Consider the following 16450-nt stretch of genomic DNA (forward strand, 5'->3'; position numbering starts at 1 on the left):
CAAGAGGGCAGGATTAGAGGAGCGCAGAGATCTCGGGGGGGTTGTGGGGCTGAAGGAGATTACAGAGATAGGGAGGGGCGAGGCCACGGAGGGATTTGAAAACAAGGGGGGGCGATTTTCTGACGTCGGAGGAGGCAGGTTTGGAGGCGGGAAAGGCAGGAAAATCAGATTCAACGAGGTCGGGTTCGGAATCCGCCTCAAGCCCGTCTCCGCGGGATTTTGCCGGTGCCGGTTTTGGAGGTCAGGAAACGCTCCTGCCTCCAGCTGGCCATTGCGCTATTTAACATCCTTAAATGCTCGTTAAGGGCCTCTCTAAGCCTATTTTGAGAGGCCCTTGTGATTTTTCCAGCTTTTCGGTGAGATCCACACACCTCCTAAACCACGCCAGGTAAACCTGGCGGGTTGACTCGTGGGTGGCCTCCTCACTGCTGCAGGTCTAACAAGACATCGTTTATTGCAGCAAGGATTACTTACAGGTGCCAGACCTTGGCTTTAAAAGGTCTCTGAGCACTTTTAGAAGGCCTTCTGAAGTCGGAGGTGCTGCAGCTTGACTCCATCAGCTGTGGGACCTCCTTGGAAGACCCTCTCCCCGTTTGCAATGAGCACTTCCCCAAAGGAGGCATCTACAAGCAGCATGGGAACCATTCGTTTTCTTTCTGCATGGACCTCAGATAAGGATGAGGAGGAGGAGGATGTGGAGGAGGAGGAGGTCAGAGCCCGGGATGCAAGGGATGAACTTATCACGGCCAGATTTGCATAGGTTGCCCAAGTTGGCATATGTCCTTTGCTCCATCCTAGGACATCAGTGACAATGGACTTCCTGGCCTTCTTTCACTCAGGCCACCAACCTGACAACACAAGTGTGGCGGTGCCCACAATGTGGAGCTGCCTAAGGCGAAAGAACAGATGCCATAATGCCAACATTTTGGCTTCAAATCATTGTAATGCTTTCCAACAGGAATGGCATTTCATCAATACACAGAAACATTCTCCCAATCTGCACACAGATCTGGAGGTTATATCCCTTGCCAGCTGTACCCACACAGCCTTGGCTTCTTTGGCAGGCCTCTTCCTCCGAGATGAATGGAAGAGCACCTCCATGCTGGCCGTCACCCCCTCAAACAACATTTGCAGCACCTCATCCGAGAGCCTCGGGGAGGCCCTTGCCTTGTAATTGGACATAGTGGTTTCTCAAAAGATGTTGGAGGTGGTGCAGGAGATGCAGAAATGTTGTAGAATGAGCCAAGGGAGCAAGAAGCCATAAAATCAGACTGGAAAAGTGATGTCAACAGAGGCGGGTTTCAGTCCCAAAACACTAATGGACCAAAGGCATCCCACACCTCTGAAATCAAGTGGTGTGATAAGGTGGTTAAAAAGGCATATGGGATACTTGCCTTCATTAGCCGAGGCATAGAATAGAAGAGCAGGGAGGTTATGATGGAGCTGTACAAAACGCTAGTTAGGCCACAGCTGGAATACTGTGTGCAGTTCTGGTCGCCACACTATAGGAGGGATGTGATTGCATTGGAGAGGGTGCAGAGGAGATTCACCAGGATGTTACCTGGGCTGGAGCGCTTCAGCTATGAAGAGAGACTGGACAGGCTGGGGTTGTTTTCCATAGAGGAGAGAAGGCTGAGGCGGAACCTGATTGAGGTGTACAAAATTATCAGGGGCATAGATAGGGGGTAGATAGAAATGAACTTTTCCCCTTAGTAGAGGGGTCAATAACCAGGGGGCATAGTTTCAAGGTAAGGGGCAGGAGGTTTAGAGGGGATTTGAGGAAAAACTTTTTCACCCAGAGGGTGGTTGGAATCTGGAACTCACTGCCTGAAAGGGTGGTAGAGGCAGGAACCCTCACAACATTCAAGAAGCATTTAGATGAGCACTTGAAACGCCATAGCATACAAGGCTACGGACCAAGTGCTGGAAAATGGGATTAGAATAGACAGGCTTGATGGCCGGCACGGTCATGATGGGCCGAAGGGCCTCTTTCTGTGCTGTATAACTCTATGACGTTGGCAGGATTTTCATTGGGCCGTGGAGGCGGGATTGGAGGCGTGCGGGGGGTTAAAATCCCGATATCGGCGGTCCGACCCCATCCTGCCCCCAACCCGCCTCTATGCCAGTTTCAAAGGAAGCGGGTACCCGCCCCGCACTCGGACCCTCCTGCCCGAGCCGAGAAGGGGATTAGTGCCAATTAACTGCCTGTTAACATGTAGTTAACAGGCAGTTTTTAGCCTAATCCCTATTTTTAATGTTTAAGTGTGGGATTCCCGACGGCTCCAAACCACGCCAAGTTAGAGCAGGCGGACCGTCAGGATGAAGGGCTTGGAGGGGTCGAGGTGTCTGGTGTTCAGGTGAGTGATGGGTGCATGAGTGCAAAGGTAAGTGTGTTTGGTGTGTGTAAAGTGTTTAAAGAAGTTTTACATACCTTTACTTTCCTTTACAGCCTTCCTTCCTTCAGGTCTCGGGAGTCCCTCATCTCACCGGCACAGAAAGCAGAATGGCTGCGAGTTGTCAAAAATTGCAGCATTCAGCTTTCTGTTCCAGCGAGATCTCTAAATCATCCTGAGAGGAAGGAATTAACTTAGAATACAGATTGTCAGTTTTTGACAGCTTCAAACAGCTGTGAAACGCTGATATTTCATCTGTCAAAAGGTCTTGACAGATGAAATGTCAATCTGTGACATCACCTGTTGCCGGGTGGCCCTTAATTGGCCTGCTGAACCCACTGGGCGGGCTCATCAAGGTCAATCAAGTCAAAATCGCGTGGGTTTGCTAGAACGCGATGGACTACAACCCCGAAAGTTGTAGTCCCGCCTCCTACCCGACTTCTCAATGAAAATCCAGCCCATATATGACTCTAATCTCATTCTGCGATGAAGGGCAGATGTGTGTGGTGGCTGTAATCTAGGCTTCAGTTCTCCGTTATCAGAAACATAAGCTGATTGAAAATTATGAATAAAATAGGTACCTCTGTTGCTTCAGCTACGAGATCGATTAGTATTACCTCAGGTGGAGAGAGAGATCAGAGTTGGACTGGGATGGTATAGGTGATAAGAAAAGGTGCACAGGCATCATTAGGCCTCTCAAAGGCAGAAATACATCAGTCAACAGTGGCCAGCGACAACACTTACAGCAATAGCAGCTGGTGGCAGAGAACGGACAGAAAACAATCTTATCTGTGAGACGTTTATCAAAGGCTTTGAATAAAGGAAATTGAAATCAAAGACCAAGGCCTAGAAATTGAGTTGACGCCGCGCCAGGGCTTTAGCGCCGGAAATTTAGCGCCGGCGCTAATTCCCTTGCGCGCGCCAAAAATTCAGTAGCGCCGCGCCCAGACGGCTGCCGGCGCTACTGGCGGGCGTGAGTGCCTCCCAATGGGCGCTGAGTGCCGAATTGCGGCGCTAATCCGGCGCTGCGGCACCCGATGCGGTGCGGCAGGCTGGGGAAGTGCAGGCCTCCTCCTCCCGTTAAGGAGGCGCTGCCTTCACCCGATCGCTGGCCGTTTGATTTTTTCAAAAATGAGCCCGACACCTCGGACAAGTGCCGGGCTTGCAGGCCAGACGCATCTGTTCCGCGGGGGGGGTGGAGGAGTCCGGGGAGGGCGGTGCGGGCAGGCGGCCGGCGGGAAAGCGGCCGGCCGCCGCGCGACCTTAATGCGCCGGCGCTAACTTGTGTAAGACTCGGTTGCCAGAGTCTTATTTGCGGCTGCCACGGGCGAGGCGGCCGCAACTGAATTTCGGTGCTGGGGCCCGTCGGCATGGCAACCGGGACGCTGCGCACACCGATGACGTCATCGGTGCCGGCGCAGCGCTACCGGTGCAACGCCACTTTAGGGCCCCAGGGAATTTTTCAACTGGCCATAACTCTGGCGCTAGTCCCTCTAGCGCCTCAAAAGCGGCGCTAAGGCTAGTGAATTTCTAGGCCCAAATCATTGCCTTACTCACAAAGAAAAGCACACGGAAAAGAAAACACTGTAATACAATTACCCGATCGAGAGTATATTTGCAGAAGTAAATCGGAGGAATTTTAATAGCATACAACATTAAACTCAACGTTCCTCATTTTCCAATAGTATCGGCAGTAAAGGAAAAGATGACGGCTTGGAATTTGCGGTGGGTAATAATGGCGAACTAACAGCGTTCACTGTTATTACCCCTTTGAAGCTGACCGCAACTTCAGGATCCAACGCATGCGCATTCTAACGGGGAAATTCTGAAGTTGCGGTCAGTCATTCTCTGCTCCTCACTGGCTGTGCTGGCCCCCCCCACCCCACCATAGCCGGCAATCAGTGCAACCTGGGAAACTGACGAAAACTTCAGCTTTTCTTGGCTGACACTCCAGTGCAGTACTGAGGGAGTGCTGCACTGTCAGAGGTGCTGTCTTTCGGATGAGACATTAAACCGAGGCCCCGTCTGCTCTCTCATGTGGACGTAAAAGATCCCATGGCACTATTTCGAAGAAGAGCAGAGGATTTCCCCCCCCCGGTGTCCTGGGCCAATATTTATCTCTCTATCAACATCACTAAAAACAGTTTATCTGGTCATGATCACATTGCTGTTTGTGGGAGCTTGCTGTGCACAAATGGGCTGCTGTGTTTCCCACATTACAACAGTGACTGCACTTCAAAAGTACTTCATTGGCTGTAAAGCGCTTTGAGACGTCCTGAGGTTGTGAAAGGTGCTATAGAAATGCAAGTCTTTCTTTTTTTCTTTTCCACAATAATTACGCTGTTAAATACCCCATTAAATGTTAAACCCTTTTGGATTAGGTGTAACTGGGGTTTTAACGGCATATTGACTGCTAAACAAATGTTATGGCCCTGAAAAACGAATTTTAATTTTGTGGAGTGTCAGATTTATCCAATTTAATAAAAATTAAAATTTTTAAGAAACTTAAAATTAAAAAAAAAACTTTTGTTCATCTGTATTTCTGGTTTACCTATTGCCCACGTGAGAGCCCCAATATTTTTTTTTTGGCTCTCTATAACATTTTTTAAAAGTTGGAATAAAAGGAGATTATTCATTCTCAGGCCTGCGAGAATTCTGCATTGTGATTGGCTGCTTAGACAGCTTGTTGACGTCACAGCAGCTCGCGTCAGGGATTCCCCATTAACTCCCACTGATCTCAACTGGACGTCGGAAAAGCCGAACCTCTCGCCAAAGCGATCACGAGATCTTTGTGGGCCTTCAGGGCCACCATGCCTTTGCTTCACCGCTGACTGCAAATTACGGGCTGATATGATGCAGACAAAGCATAATTGGAAGGCGGCTTGAAGAAGAAAACAGTACACAAACTAAATGTAAATGAACTAAGGTAAGTTTGCCTCTATAACAACAGCCATTGCATTTGAGACATTTCCCATAGGCTTACATAGGATATACGGCACAGAAACAGGCCATTCGGCCCAACCAGTCCATGCCGGCGTTGATGCTCCACTCGAGCCTCCGCCCGTCTTTACTGAAGAGATCGCAAAGTCTCTGTTTGAAGAATGGACTCAGTCGAGAATATTTTTGTGGACTTTATGGGCTGAGGATGTTTTCCCTGTGGTGGGATCGTCCTGTGCAGATGCGTGGGGGACTGGTTTGTTAAAACTCCAGAGAACACATGGCAGTTGGCTGTGACAAAAGAACTGTCTGTCATCCAGAATGTATGGGTTCGCCCGACAGTCCTGGAAAAAGGAAGTGGGCCATTGAACTTGAACTTATTAGAAAGCCACTCTAATATGCAAAAGCACTTCTCACCTCCATCTCAATGAACCCACTAGCCTCTGCCAGCCGAAGAGGAGCCAGTTTTTCCCAAAACAAAGACCACAAAGATAGGTCCCAGACTTAGGGCCATTAATCCAATCACGGAATACCTATGGGTCCGATGATGGCCCATCACTGATTAAGCACTGGAGTGCTTAGAAACAAAAGGATTTTAAAGATTGGCAGGAAAGATAGGGTAGCCAGACTCCTATAAAGATAGATCCTTTTCCACCATTCTTTCTCTCTCTCTCTCGCTCCCGCTCCAACAAGATCGACCTAACAAGAAGTACCAGAGAAGCCGCCGAGTGGAGTGATTGAAACCGACCGTGTGTGGGGGTAAGCATGGTCTCGAGTGTCCCAAGCCGGTAACCCGATATCCCAGGCGAGCTGGGTGGTGTGTAAGGGGCTCAGGGTTTTTCTCAGAAGTGAAGTTCTTTTGGGCTATTCCGAGGGTGGGAGCTTCGTTGGGTTCAGCCAGGTGAAGGGTTTTTTGCGACTGGGTAATTCGTTGGTAGGGGTGGAGTTAGAGTCCACCATAGCAACAAGGGAATTACTGCTGGTTATAGTCTCCAGTTTTGTACTGTATGTATGTTGATTGTAATCTGGATTTTATTCTCCACAGAGACAGTGATTTTGTTTAGTAGTGCATGTTTTAGCCAGTGTATGTTAGACCAAATAAATATCAGTTTGATTTTTCACCGAAGCATTCCTGTCCGTGACTTATTTCATTTTCACTCTGAATAATAATTCCCGGGTATAGAACTTTCGTAAGGCGGGGGCGATTCGAACCGTCCGTCTAGCATTTGGGCTAGGATCAAAAACTGCTTACATTCCTCATCTAAATCTATCAGCATAACCCTCTATTCTCTTCTCCCTCATATGCTTGTCCAGCCTCCCCTTAAATGCATCTATACTATTCGCTTCAACCGCTCCCTGTGGTAGCGAGTTCCACATTCTCACCACTCTCTGGGTAAAGAAGTTTCTTTTGAATTCCCTATTGGATTTCTTGGTGACTATCTTATATTGATGGCCTCTAGTTTTGCTCTTCCCCACAAGTGGAAACATTCTCTCTGTATCCACTCTTTCAAAACCTGTCATAATTTTAAAGACCTCTATTCGGTCACCCCTCAGCCTTCTTGTTTCAAGAGAAAAGAGACCCAGCCTGTTCATCCTTTCCAGATATGTATACCCTCGCATTTCTGGTATCCTTGTAAATCTTCTCTGCACCCTCTCCAGTGCCTCTATATCCTTTTTATAATATGGCGACTAGAACTGCACGCAATACTCCAAGTGTGGCCTAACCAAGGTTAGGTTTTAACAGGCACTATGTAAATCCAAGTATTATTCCACGATTAACTTCAAAGCAATGTGTTGCTAGCCTTAATACATAATAGATAGGAATAACAGTGAGGCTATTGGCTGCAAAGGCTGCACACGCCTTCCCAACAACAGAAAGAAACCATAACAAACATAAAACTGCTATGGTAAATTGATTGTGAAAAAATTGCTGTCTTATTGCATTCCATACATCATTAGCATCAAAGCACCTCTAAATTGATTCTTACACAGTCTCTTCCATAGATTTATGCATGTTCATCTTCTTGCTTTATAATAAAGCACATGTGTGTGATGTTGTGCCATCAGGATTAATCAGTAAGGATCAATGGTGTTTTTTTTTAAAGACCAACTTGCATTTATATTGCAACTTTCACGACCACCGCATGTCTCAAAGCACTTTACAGCCAATGAAGAACTGTTTTTTGTAGTGGAGTCACTGTTGCAATGTGGCAGCCAATTTACACACAATAAGCTCCCACAAACTGCAATGTGATAATGACCAGATCATTTGTTTTTGTTATGTTGGTTGAGGGACAACTATTGGGCAGGACACCAGGGATAACTCCCCTGCTCTTCTTCGAAATAGTGCCATGGGATTTCTTACATCCGCCTGAGAGAGCAGAACGGGGCCTTGGTTTAATGTCTCATCTGAAAGACGGCACCTCCGACAGTGCAGCACTCCCTCAGCACCGCACTGGGAGCTTTATGTACTCAAGTGCCTTGGAGCGGGAATTGAACCCACAACCTTCTGACCCTGAGGCTACCCACTGAGCCACAGCTGACACAGATGTTTTCATGTCGTGGTTTAACAGGAATAAAGTTGCTCATTGGCGATACGAGACCTGCTAAAATACTGTCAGACTGAATCAACACAATGAGAGTTATACAGAATGCGAAAGGATAGATGGATGGAGAGACAGACAGATATGTAGATAGAGAGAGATAAGAAGATAGGTAAAACGGTGAGAGAAATCCACGTATGTAAGCGGAGAGAGATAGAGAATTATAAGGGGTGAAATTCAACTTCACCAATTGCACAAAACAGGTGATGGTGAATCGGTGGCCCATTTTACACAGTGCCCCCCATTTTTTCTATTAAAGTCAATGGATAAAAAAAGTGTAACACGTGAATAAAAACAGAAAATGCTGGAAATACTCAGCAGGTCCAGTAGCATCTGTGGAGAGAGAAACAGAGTCAACGCTTCAGGTCGATGACCCTTCGTCAGAACTGAAAAAAGAGATGGGACGGGTTTTAAGCAAGTGCAGAGGCAGGGAAAAGGGGGGATCGGGAGGAAAGAACAAAAGGCCTGTGACAGGCAGGGGAGATTAAATGACAAAAGGGATGATGGTGCAAGATAAAAGGGGGCAGTGATGGGGCAAGTGAAGAAACAAAAGATGGGTAACACAGGATGCCCGATTCACTATGGCCCATTTTACAGTATCACCCAAGGTAATTGTCACCCTCCCCCCATAGACGCAGGTAGATAGAGAGAAAATGGAAAGATAGAGAGAGCAATACAGATATGAGACATACTGGGAAAGATAGATTTTTAAAATGTTCATTCTCAGTATGCGGGCGTCACTGGCAAGGCTGACATTTATTGCCCACGCCTCGTTACTCGAGAAGGTGGTGGTGGGCCTTCGTACAACTGAGTGGCCTGCTGGCCCACTTCAGAGGGCAGTTAAGAGTCAACAATGTTGGCGTGACACTGCAGCCACACACAGGCCCAGACCGGGTAAGGATGGCAGGTTTCCTTCCCTGAAGGACGTGTGTGGGCCCGTTGAGTTTTTATGACAATCTGACAGCCTAATGTCAAGAGTCGTTTGCAGTTCCATGAAAAAAAATCGTCAGACGAGAACTCATTTTCTGACTGGTTGCTCCTGGCGGAGAGTCCACTCGCTGGATGCCCATGGTAGAAATGCGGACGTGGGCCGGGGATACTCTTACCAAGTGTTTATTTAAATGGCCAGAAAGCCAGCCTGAATGTCCAATATGCACACCTGGTGGTGAACTATTCAGGATTTCCATGTATGAGTCTAGAAATGACTGGTGGCGCTATTGGTGGATGGGCACTGATCGCATTTGTATAACAATCCTTTGTCTGTTATTTTTAACATAGGTATTAAAGGGTTTATTTTAAATGGATTAACATGCCCTTTAAATGGCTAACAAAAGAATGTGCTACGAGCGTGCTATATGTTCATCCTTAATGTCACCAACAGCTATATTTCCAGCCTAAGTTATTGTCTTCTCCTTTATTATGTCTGACCTTACTGGACCCTGCGAGGTTAGCGTGATGACTAAGAGCTTTGGCAATGTGACTCCCAAAGGAATCATGTGGCGCAATCCTTTCTCGCTCTGTGAGTTACACTCCCAACCTCCACCTTTCTTTAATGAGGTATCAGAAAGCGTCGCGGAATATAATTATCTGCGTAAACTTAACTGCGGATGCGAAAATGCCTGCCTCGTGTCATCAGCAATTCTAGTTCACACCCGGAGGCCGCGATTTCGCCAGCCGTGGCGAGTCCGGTGTGGCCAGAGTCGACGGCGTCCTCAAACCGCGCAACCGTCTTCATCCCGCCTCCTCCGAGTGATTTTGCCCTGATGGGGCTTGTTAAGCCCCGCCCTGCGAGGTTCCCGGCCAATTGAAGGAAGCGGGTCTGATGACGTTATTTAATGACGCGTCATCAGCCGGTTTCCTTAAAGAGGCCATGTCCACATTCATTTTGACAGTTGTGAGCATTGAGGTGCTGCAAACACTGACAAGCACTGCACAAAGGTGCACGACTGCACCCAGGCTCTCCCATGACTCATTCCATCGCAGCACGCAGGGAGGTCCTCTTCCCTTCCAATGGGCGGAAGACACCTCCCCAGGACACCAACATAGCCTGCTTACACATTGCACAGGAAGGCACCAGCAGAGATGTTGTCAGGAGGACCAGGCTGCAGTGGTGCAAACCTTTCAATGTTCTCAGTAGATCACGAAACGTTACTGCCAAGCCACACTCAGCCTCATCTGATCTCCACCATTCTTCCTTCCCAACCCTACTCCTGCACATCTTTACTCACAACAACTTAGCTTGCACCTCCACCCATCCCACTCTATCTACATTATCACTTCCCCATCTCACTAGCCACCCCTCACACTCACCCTCATCCTAGTGCAATCATACAAACTAACAACACACAAGGGTAGGCACTTGGGTGCTTTAGCCAATGTTCGTGTAAAGTTTTTGTTAATGTGTTGTCAAGCATTGAAATCTTTATTTTCACCACTTTGCCTTTTTGGACAGATTTGTGTGCACCTTTGGAAGTGGCTTAGTGAGTTTCAGTGAATGGTGAGACATAACGGTACCCCCCACAATGGTGATGAGTGTGAAAGGAATGGCTTGGGCATTGTAGGGATGCTTTATGGTGCTGGTATGGGGTGGTGCCAACCTGGTGCATCATGTGGCAGCCAGGGTGTACAGTGTTATGTGAAGCAAATCTGGACCTGGTGAGGCCATCGCTGGCGTCCGCTGGGTGCTGATGCCCTGTGTCCTGTGCAGCATCAGTTGATTGTGGAGAAGGTTGGTGTTGTTGTTGGTGGTCCTGGTGTGCCCGGTGATGCTGGTGTTGGGGCTGATCGTGTGGGACCAAGGTGAGATAGTTTCAAGGGCACCGATGCTGATGGAATAGATGGCAGGTGAGGTTGAGATGAAAGAAGCGATCTGTTAATGGTGAGAGAGGTTGTTCCAATGAGGTGACGCTGGATAGAGAGTTTACTCCAAACACTTGCAAGCTGCATAAAGCTCAATCTGTCTTCCAAATGGAGTAAGTAACAGCTTCTAACCTTGGAAAGTGAAGACCGATGAAATGGGAGCTTTCATAGACCATTTGGAGCTGTCAGGTTAGTAAGTCATTCCATGCAGACACAACACCCAACCTACTTACCTGACGTGATCTCTGCGCTACAGGAAACTCATGGAAAAGCTGGTAAAATGGTAAGTAAATGGTAAAATGGTGCTTAACTACATTTTAACAAGCTTTAAAGTATCTAAATTGGCTGACACGCCGCTTGGTGTCGGGACTGTTCAGGGATGACCGACCTGACACTTGGGAAACTGACAAGGAGGCAGGTTTACAGCGGGATACCGACCCGCTGTCAATCTTGTTGATTTTGACAGTGGATCCACCTTCAAACCCGGCCTCTGAGCGCCGGCAAAATTCCGTCCTGATTGTTCAGTATGCTGAGTGATAGGTTACAGGTGAATGACTAAAAGACCGTTGCCTTGTTCACCAGTGGTGCAGATCAGAAACTCAGGTGCACAATTTTCCGACCATTTAACGGAATTTCCAAACCTTACTCCTCACCAGCCGCAAGAAAGAAAATAACTTACATTTATAAAACACCTTTAATGACCTCGGGGGCATCTCAAAGTCCTTCAGATGTCATCTGAAGTGCAGTCCCCGCTACTTACACTGTCCGCGCTTATCATGGGCAGCCACCTATATCGGGCAAATGGCACTAACCGCTTGCCATCACCATAGGCATCAATTACAAAGGCACCGCTTATAACACATTAAGCCCGTCCCTATTTCAGGCACTTCATTAAGTATTTACCCTCTACCTACCCATTTAAGGCTCTGCTGATTTCAGGCAAAGTAGGGTCTTCAAGTAGTTTGAATCAGCTAGTCTCACCTCGTTAAAGTGCAATTACCTTCGAGATGAGATTCTGGATGCAACTGCTAACAATTAGGAGAGGCCTTTTTTTAATTCATTCATGGGATGTGGGCATCGCTGGCAAGGCCAGCATTTATTGCCCATCCCTAATTGCCCTCGAGGAGACGGCGGTGAGACAACTGAGTGTTTTGCTCGGCCATTTCAGAGGACAGTTAAGAGTCAACTACATTGCTGTGGGTCTGGAGTCTCATATAGGCCAGACCGGGTAAGGGCAGCAGATTTCCTTCCCTAAAGGACATTAGTGAACCAGATGGGGCTTTACGACAATCCGGTAGTTTCATGGTCACCATTACTGATAATAGCTTTTTATTCCAGATTTATTTAATTAACTGAATTTAAATTCCCCAGCTGCCGTGGTGGGATTTGAACTCACGTCTCTGGATCATTAGTCCAGGCCTCTGGATTACTAGTACCAGTAACATAACTGCTTTGCTGCCGTTACCGTTGCTAAGTGGAGATTGCCTGTTTAAAAAAAAAATATGTTGGCCACTTCGCTTTTTGATTTTACCACCTACCGTGGGTAAATAGTGTCAACACCAACGCGCCCGCTATACGTGGCGCGGACTGTATTTTGATGTGTAGTCACTGTCGCAATGTAGGAAACGCGACAGCCAATTTACACACAGCCAGCTCCCACAATCAGCAATGATTTTAGTGGTGTTTGGGTTGAGGGATGAATGTTGGCCAGGGCTCTCTCAAAAATATTTCTCGGTTTGCAAGAAAAGGTGGCACATGAGGGCTAATTTTCTGACTGCCATGATATTTTGCTGTAACCCTTTGAAGATCCTTTAAAGACCATCGTAACACTTTTTCTCAAAATTGAAATGACGGCTATAAGGTAGAATTGCCTCCTTTTAGCGTGTATTCCAAAACGGGTATGGTAGCATAGTGATTATGTTACTGGACTAGGAATCCAGAGGCCTGGACTAATGCTCCATGGGGCTATGTCATTGAAATCCCACCACAACTGAATTTAGATTCAGTTAATTAAATAAATCTGGAAGCTGGAAAGCTACTATTAATGATGAGGACCATGAAACTACCAGATTGTCTTATAAAACCTATCTGGTTCACGAATGTCCTTTAGGGAAGGAAATCTGTCACCCTTACCTGGTCTGGCCTATATGTGACTCCGGACCCACAGCAATGTGGTTGACTCTCAATTGCCCTCTGCCCTAGCAAGCCACTCAGTTGTATCAAAATACTAGGAAAACACCTCATGGACTGCAGCGGTTCAAGAAGGCGGCTCACCACCACCTTCTCAAGGGCAACTTGGCATGGGCAATAAATGCTGGCCTTACCAGCGACGTCTGCATCCAATGAATAAAGAAACAAAAACTTACTCATGTTCCTTAATTGTCAGGCTTGTCACCTTTTGCTCTCACTGGCAGAACTCAAGCTACAATCACAGACATTAGGCACTAACACTGCAAAATACCACACACTCATCTGTGAGGTCCCACAATCAGCAGTGAGATAAATGTCCAGACAATCTGTTTTAGTGTTCATCTTCATTGCTTTCAGTTTCCCTCAGCTTCATTTCCTGCCTTTTTTTCCTCAGTCCTGACGAAGGGTCTTCGACCTGAAACGTTAACTCTGTTTCTCTCTCTCCACAGATGCTGCCCTGGCCTGCTGAGTTTTTCCAGCGTTTTCTGTTGTTATTTCGGATTTCCAGCATCTGCAGTATTTTGCTATCATATTACTGTTTTTAGTGATGTTGGTTGAGGGATAAATTTTGGCCCACTGGGGAGAACTCCCCTGCGCTTCTAAATGTACCGTAGAATCTTTTATGTCCATCTGAAAGAATAGGCAGGGCCTCAGTTTGACGCCTCATCCAAAAGACGACGCCTCCGACAGTGCAGCACTTCCTCAGAGGGGCCACACAATTCCTCCTTAAGGGTAAAGATACTAATTGCTAAAGTTTACATACAAGTGCTCGATATGCTCATTCCACATTCTTTCAATATTACCTATTGCAAACAGGCCTTTTCATGACTGTAGATGTGTGGATTTGACAGCTGATTAAGTATGTACGTGTTTAGTGTCGTTGTTCAGTAAAATGTAAGGGTCCCGAACTGAACCTTTGCCCGGAGTCTGCTCCCACCTCCTGCAAGGCAAACACCACTCTTGGTGATTGCGATAGGACAGGCTGGACACGTATAAGATGCTGAAGAAATTTTGCCCCTTGGATCAATGTCCCAAGTGGATCTCTTGGTGACTGTGGAGTGATGGAGCAGCCCAGCACACGTTTGACCTCTACTGAAGGCTTTGTGTGGACCTTGTCAACTTCTGCTCGGAGATCCAGGGCCCAGCAGGTAACACCACCATTTCCCGGCTCACTCATTATCTTCTGTCTCTCAGCTTCGGAAAAGATTTATATTTTCACAATCCTGTCAGACATGCCTGGGGAAATTCCGAGAGGACCTTCAGTAAAAATGAAATGTTGCCAAGTCTGCCCCTGGAGTAACACCGTGCGATGATATATTTATGGCAGACTCACTGTGGAAGAAAAGACACAGTGGATGATTAGCACACAGGCGATAATCTGAGTTTCCGCTGTCAAAGAATATGATTTGCTGCCTTTGAATTTCAAGATGCTAATATTTCATGAAGTGATGAAAGTGAGAAATTAAAATCTGTAACCCAATTTTTAATATTAGCTAATTTAGCAGTATGTTTTTCTAACTATTATAAGGTATGATAATAAATGTTGCTGATTTTTTGAAGAAAAGGGTATGAGTGTTGAGGGGGAAATGGGCTGACAATTCCTGGCCTTTCCAGCGCAGGCCCGCGGAGTGTGATGGACGGGCTGCAAATCAAGCTGTGATCTGGATACACCGATTCCCGGCTTTGCGTAGAAGTTCCCGCTGGGTCTTGTGAAGATGGTGCTTTGGCCCGCCTCTAACAATGTCAGCGGCATAGCAGGAAGGGCATGGGCTCTCAGCCCGGGAGTTCCTGCATCCCCCCCGGCCTATAAGAACATAAGAAATAAGTGCAGGAGTAGGCCATACGGCCCCTCGAGCCTGCTCCGCCATTCAATAAGATCATGGATGATCATCGACCTCAGCTCCACTTTCCCACCCGATCTCCATATCCCTTGATTCCCCTAGAGTCCAAAAATCTATCTATCTCAGCCTTGAATATACTCAAAGACTCAACATTCACAGCCCTCTGGGGCAGAGAATTCCAAAGATTCACAACCCTCTGAGTGAAGAAATTCCTCCTCATATCAGTCTTAAATGGCCTACCCCTTATCCTGAGACTATGCCCCCTAGTTCTAGACATTCCAGCCAGGGGAAACAACCTCTCAGCATCTACCCTGTCAATCCCCTTCAGAATCTTGTATGTACAATGAGATCACCTCTCATTCTTCTAAACTCCAGAGAGTATCGGCCCATTCTACACAATCTCTCCTCATAGGACAGCCCTCACAACCCAGGGATCAATCTAGTGAACCTCCATTGCACCGCCTCCAAGGCAAGTATATCCTTCCTTAGATAAGGAGACCAAAACTGTGCCCAGTACTCCAGGTGTGGTCTCACCAAGGCCCTGTACAATTGTAGCAAGACTTCCTTACTCTTATATACCAAACCCCCTTGCAATAAAGGCCAACATGCCATTTGTCTTCCTTATTGCTTGCTGTACCTGCATGCTAGCTTTCTGTGTTTCCTGTATGAGGACACCCAAATCTCTCTGAACACCAACATTTGAAAGTTTCTCACCATTTAAAAAATATTCTGTTTTTCTATTCTTCCTACCAAAGTGAATAACCTCACATTTCCCTACTCCGTCTGCCACCTCACTGCCCACTCACTTAGTCTATCTATGCCCCTTTGCAGATTCTTTGTGTTCTACTATCAAAGGCCTGGCTGGATCCTGGGCATATGCTGCGTGGTACCAACGTGCCAACCCTTCCGTTGGGTGGTAATTGGGGCCCACCTGATGGCCAGGCTGAGGCCACGACCCAGATCCCCCCACCGTTGGACTGCTTTCTTGTTCCTTTTCATCTCGTTACTTTAAATGCCAGATCACACACACATTCAGTTCAATGTTCCCGTTAAACTGCGCCGCACTTCTGCGCAGTGGTCTGGCGCTCCCGCGTAGGCCGCTCGCTGGCTTTTCAATTGGAATAACCGCACATGCACGAACATTTGAATTGGTCATGTATCGCAAAAAAATGACAAGGAACATTGGGAGAAAAATTTGTCCCCTTGGCGCCTCCCATTAGCGCCAGCAGATGGCGGTAATGGGGCGCTAAAGCATTATCGTCAGGGTGAGGCGAATCCAGCACCGCACGCCAAATCTTGCCCCCTATAGCGCTGCCAGTAACAGTTATCGCCGGGAGCCTCAACGCCAGGTGGATCGTGATGTCAGTGAGTGTGCAACGCTCACTTTATGCTTTCAGATAATGAGCAAGCACCTGAGCAGTCCGTCCCTGAGTCGGGTTAAGGTGAGGGGAGGGGGGCAGGAAGGGAGAGATGCATGCATAGAGCATCATTAGCTGGAAAGTGCGAAACGCTTGTGTGGTGAGGGGACAGTGGGATGTGAGAAGAAGGAGTAGGGATGAACATACCGTTATTGTCCCCAAGGGGGTCAACATCACCGGTGACATGAATCTTGTCATTCATGTGGAAG

Source organism: Somniosus microcephalus, chromosome 32 (genome assembly GCF_052327205.1).
Source record: "Somniosus microcephalus isolate GS21.2 chromosome 32, FLI_Smic_1.0, whole genome shotgun sequence".
Lineage (NCBI taxonomy): Eukaryota > Metazoa > Chordata > Chondrichthyes > Squaliformes > Somniosidae > Somniosus > Somniosus microcephalus.